The following is a 6,041-nucleotide window of genomic DNA, read 5'->3' as shown; positions in this document are numbered from 1 at the left end:
GCTAGGATAGATATCAAAATGGATATTTGTATCTACAATTTTGCCATCAAAAACTTATGTTGCCATCTCTAGAACAGTACAAAGAAAGCTTGTAAATAAGCAATAATTAACCGCACAAGACTTGGCATAAGTTCTGGTGGTCCTGAACAGTCTGGCCAACTGCCAGGTCCATCCAGCTGCTTGTATCAAGGTCTTTTGCTGGGCTGCACTGATAAGGAACTACTGTCTGTCCTTGAAGACAGGTATATAAGACTAAGGGAATCTTGCGCTCACTTGGAGAACTACCCACCTGTAATGCGGACGCGTGTTGCTGGTTTCTGCTGTTCCCAGAAGAGAGGGTCTCTCCGAGTGACTGTCTGAGTTCTCCCCAGTCATGTGTGGCAAGGAGACAACCAAGCTTCTCTAATGGTGATGTATACTTAAGCTGGTATATCTAGATACTAAGCTGTTTGAAGTAAATGCATGCAACTACTTAAATGAGAGTAAAACTTACTTTGCTTAGATCCCTTTGTGGATAATAAAGTGCAGTGTGAATTCTTATATTCAACTTGGTCTTTGTGTGATTTCTCTTTCCTATAACTCAATGTACTCTATCTGAGCTGGGTTGTGTGCCCGCCAATATCACTATAAACCTTATTAGGTATTGATTATTACTTTTTGGATATTGGTGCTTCATGAATTTAATGATTAGGCACAACATTTTGGCGCTGCGAGCAGGGATGAGTATTAATTCAGCAAGGAAACTTGAAATCAACAAGTTAAAATAGTTTAAAATAATAATAGTGTGTTTAAAATGTTGTTAAGAATAGTTAAGATAAGAAAATTGTGTTTAGAAATTGTTAGAACTGTCTGTAAATCTTGAGTAAAAAGAAAAGTGAAACTAACGTTGTGCGAGGTTTAATTTCTGCTGCGTCACGGAGGAAAAAAGCTTTAAAAGCTATCAGTTTCTTCCGCGTGCTGCAGTCATAGATAAACATTACGGTTTCTAGAGATTCTTTGAACATTGTGTAAACTTGAAAATAGTTACAGGACGTTGCAAGAGCAAGATTGGTGAGTGAATGCTCAATCTAATAAGATTGAGGAGTGCTTCTGAAGATTGATTCAAGAATGTATGTTGTGCTCGGTTGGTAGACGCACCTATACACCTTGAGGGTGTGTAGAACACCAGTGCCTTCTGGGGAGCGTTACCCTCAAACAGGCTAGCGTCCTGAATGAGGCTGAATTGCTGCTAATTTAATAAGCTCAATACCAGGTATTGAGATAAGGTCACCAAAACCACAAGATTGTTTGGGTTGATTCTGACACGAATGGGTGATTGTGCTTGGTCAGTTAACAAGTGCCCCTACGCGCCTTAACAGGTGCTGGAAGCCAGTGCTGACTGAGGAAGTGAATGAAATGGCTGTTCCTGAAAGTGCGAGACTGTTGGCTCGATCATAGACGCCCCTATGCACTTTACAGAGTGTATAGAAAGCCAGTGTGATCGGGAAGCGCAAACCTGCAGCCAAATTAGTCATTTGGGCAGGCTTGAGTGAAGCATAAAACAATAAGCCAGACACTATGTGTCTGGATTAGTACATATTCAAGTGAAATTAAATAAAACACATAGTACACACATCCCCAAGGAGTGCAAGTTTATTGAGTGAAGAATAAAACAATAAGCCAGACACTAGGTGTCTGGATTGGTACATATTCAAGTGAAATGAAATAAAACGCATAGTACACACATCTCAAGGAGTGCAAGTTTATTCTGAAAAAAAAAAAACATAAGAACTTTGCACAATGTTTAAAAACATTCCCGGATGGGAAGATGAGCAATATGCATCCATTGCCAATGAATGGGCCCGTTCAGCTGGTAAATGTGATTGTGAATGTGAAAAAAGTGAAATTGACATGCCTACTAACCTTCTTGCTTGTCTGAAAAAGATTCCCAAAGATAAGTGGCCGAAATTAGCTGGGTAATACTTAAAACGAGTATGCACACAGGGAATTGCCCGACCTGGGAGACCTGGATTTGCCAGACCTAGACAATAGGAATTGACTAGTGAGGCAGGCTCCAGTGATTGACTTTTCAGTAAAAGACCATAGACCCCATGTAAAAGTTGAAATTTACTGGAAAAATAAAAAATGTTGAAAGGGTTACTGCCTTGTGGACACTGGAGCCGAAGCCACTCTAATTCATGGTAACCCTAAGAAATTTGCTGGATTACCCTATGTAATCACAGGTCTGGGAGGTAAGAGGACAGAAGCAGTTCAGACCTGGGTAGAACTAAAAATTGGACAGTAATGCCAAAAAATAAGTATTCGGTTTTAATTGTCCCCATACCCGAATACATAATTGGAATTGATATCCTTAAAGGATTGACCTTACATTTGGGGGATGGCTGTTACAGTTTTGGAACTAAACCCTGTATATCAGCCAGTGGTGGTAGGGAAATTGTTAATGCCCCCAGTGCAACTACCACCCGCTACTAAAGTAGTACATATAAAGCAGTACAGGATCCCAGGAGGCCACAAAGAAATTGGAGAAACCATAGATGACTTATTAAAAGCTGGGGTCCTACGAGGGGTCACTACTGCTTTTAACAATCCCATGTGGCCAATACGTAAAACAGACCATACATGGAGAATGACGGTAGACTACAGAGAATTGAACAAACACACACCTCCACTGACTGCTGCTTTCCCAGACACCGTCACTCTTATAGAAAATATGCAGAAGCATCCAGGGATCTGGTATGCAGTTATAGATTTGGCTAATGCCTTCTTCTATTCCAATAGTTGAAGAAAATCAAGAGCAGTTTGCTTTCACATGGTTAGGGAGGCAATACACATTCACCAGGTTGCCACAGGGATACTTGCATAGTCCCACCATCTGTCATCGGCTGGTGGCAGAACATCTTGATGGGGTAAAAATACCTTTAGAGGTGAAAATATCCCATTATATAGATGACATTATGATTCAGGGACAGTGTGAAGAACAGTGTCAGCAGATTCTTGAAGAGATCATGGAGCACATGAAGAGCAAAGGGTGGGAGATAAATCCCAGTAAAATACAGGGACCCGCTCAAACAGTAAAATTCTTAGGAATACAGTGGAACAAAGGACACAGAGAAATCTTTCCAAAAGCTAAGCAAAACGTGCTAGAGTTTCAAACTCCCAAAAGCAAGAAACAAGCTCAAAGCTTTATAGGTCTCTTTGGTTTCTGGAGACAACACATACCACACCTGAGTCAGTTACTCTCCCCTTTGTACAAAGTAACCAGGAAAAAAAATGATTTTGAATGGGGAGAAGAACAACAGAATGCCTTTGAGGGATCTAAACAGGCTATCCAACAAGCCCTTGATCTATGGCCCATACAAGATGGAGACATAGACTTAAATGTATCAGTAAATCAGCAATGGGCTAATTGGAGCCTTCGGCAGAAACAAGGAAGGACTAAGGTTCCCCTTGGTTTCTGGGCAAGGAAGTTACCTGAGGCAGGAGAGAGGTACACACCCTTTGCTCTTTGCCTGTTATTGGGCCTTGGTAGATACTGAACAGATGAAGGTAGGACATACAGTGTTCTTACGCCCAGAGATACCTATCATGCAATGGGTACTTAGTTCCCCTAAGACACATAGGATAGGTCATGCACAAGAGTCCAGTATCATAAAATGGAAGTGGTACATACAGGATAGAGCTAAAACAGGAAATAGTGGTACGGCTGTACTACATGAGAAAATTGCAGATGCGCCGATACAAGAACCTGGTTATCTGCCAGACGCAGACAAGCCAGGGGAATCTCCAGTAAAGTGGGAAAGTCTTTTGCGCAACTAACACAAGATCAAGCAAAGCATGCTTGGTTTACTGATGGTTCAGCAAAATACATTGGTAATGAAAGACAATGGAAAGCAGTGTCTTACAATCCAGAAACCAAGAAAATACTGACTACGACAGGAAAGGGGAAAAAGTAGCCAGTATGCAGAGTTATATGCAGTGTTTCAGGCATTGAAACAAGAGATGCCTGGAAGTTGTCATATATATACAGATTCCTGGTCTGTTGCCAATGGACTGGCCACGTGGTTGCCTACATGGCAGTCACATCAGTTCATGATTCATACAAAGGAAGTCTGGGGAAAAGATTTGTGGGAGCAGATATGGGAGATGGTACATCAAAATGAGGTAACAGTCTTTCATGTTGATGCTCACTGCAATACTGACGCATTGGATCGTCTGTTTAACTCTGTTGCAGACGAGAAAGCCAAGATCTCAGAGGCGTCTGTTGAAAATTCTAACTCACTTTTGGGATTGGCTACTTGGGCCCATCAGAAATGTGGACACTTGGGAGAGAAAGCCACTCACAGGTGGGCACAACATCGAGGCATTTTAGTGCCACTTGATTTAATTAAAACAGTAATTCTGCAATATCCAGTGTGTCAGCATGAGCAGAATAGACATGTGCCAGGGATCGTACGAGGTCAAATAAAAAGAGGAAAAGCACCAGGGCAAATATGGCAGGTGGCTTACATAGGTCCGCTTCCTATGAGTAAAAATTTTCAATATGTATGCACGGCTGTGGATACATATTCAGGGTATTTATTGGTTCACCCTTGTAAGAGGGCTACCCAAATAAATACTATTAAAATGTTGGAAACCATGATACAGTACTATGGTCTTCCATTACAGATTCATAGTGACAATGGAAGTCACTTTAAAGGAAAACTGGTACAAGATTTTTGTAATGAAAACAATGTTGAATGGATATTTCACATACCTTATTATCCTCAAGCAGCTGGTCTGATTGAAAGGATGAATGGGTTGTTGAAACAACAATTGAGAAAACTTGGTGAAGGGACAATGGTCAAATGGAGAGATAACTTGCCTACAGCTGTGAACATCTTAAACAATAGACCACTCTCAGATCATGACACCCCCCTCACTAGAATGATCGCACCCAATATACAAGCTAAACCATATGTAGCAACTAACACTATCACATATTGGGAAACAGAGGAGGGAGCCTTGGAACCATACAGGGCTACCCCAGAGGCTGCAGGAATAGACTTGCGAGCCAGAAAGGAAGAAAGACTTAAAACAGGGCAAGTTCAGATGTTCCCCACAGGTATAGGAATACAGATACCCCCGGGACACTTTGGACTAATTGCACCTAGGTCTAGCCTCACCCTTAAATGGATACATGTAATGAGAGGGGTTATAGACACTGATTATCAAGGAGAAATAAAGGTCCTTTTGTTAAATCAGAGACCACAAGACTTGCTAGTGCAAGAAGGGGACAGAATAGCCCAATTGGTTATCATCCCCATTTACCAGGGACAGGTACACAAAGGAACAGCCCCCACCTTACAAACAGTAAGAGGAGATAAGGGATTTGGCTCTATTAACCTAAATCCAGGGGCCAAAGTCTGGGTGAGGACAGAGAAAGGTCCCCCAGAACCAGCAGACATTATTGCAACAGGCAATGACAATACTGTGATACTTTCCAATTCAGGTCATGATAAATGGGAATATGTGCCTTCGGGCAAATGTTATTCGAGAGAGTAAAATGAGTTGTATCTTTACAGGCGAAGCTCATTGGTCCGGCTGTTATTGTGATGACCGTGCTTACTCTACACCCTTTGGTCGGCTCAGATACCAACAATGAGATTGGAGGTTGGGACCAGAGTGATTCCGCAGAGATGAGATCGAAAGAAATCGAAATGAGAGTAACTTGCCTGACCGTTAACTGTCCAAACATGAGAGCGAACCTCTATAGAGAAGGCTATTTTAGCCACAATGAAACTGAGTCAATGACCTATATTAAGTTACCAAATGAATCATTTGGTTTGTCAACGTTAGAATCTACAACGCCCTTTGGCTGCCACATACTATATACACCTGTAAGCTCTAATATTTCTTAAGAACTTACCCAATTTTGGATAAGTTATGCAAACCAGCAGAGCACAAAGCGAACCTACACTATTATACACTGGTTAGCCAATGCTACAAAATACTCCTGGATAGGTGGGCTTGGGTTGAAAATAATAAAAGGTATTGCATGGTGT

General features: G+C 41.5%; 1 long non-coding RNA gene across 1 annotated transcript; it reads left to right on the top strand.

The window, feature by feature from the left end:
* The first annotated feature begins 319 nt into the window (after positions 1-319).
* Positions 320-5,624, top strand: LOC134600070 (uncharacterized). The gene is made up of 3 exons (XR_010090347.1): positions 320-408; positions 4,232-4,343; positions 5,562-5,624. It is a non-coding gene; the product is annotated as an uncharacterized LOC134600070 (long non-coding RNA).
* The last annotated feature ends 417 nt before the right edge of the window (positions 5,625-6,041 follow it).

This window comes from Pelobates fuscus, chromosome 1 (genome assembly GCF_036172605.1).
Source record: "Pelobates fuscus isolate aPelFus1 chromosome 1, aPelFus1.pri, whole genome shotgun sequence".
NCBI lineage: Eukaryota > Metazoa > Chordata > Amphibia > Anura > Pelobatidae > Pelobates > Pelobates fuscus.
This window is presented reverse-complemented; position numbering and strand designations above follow the sequence as displayed.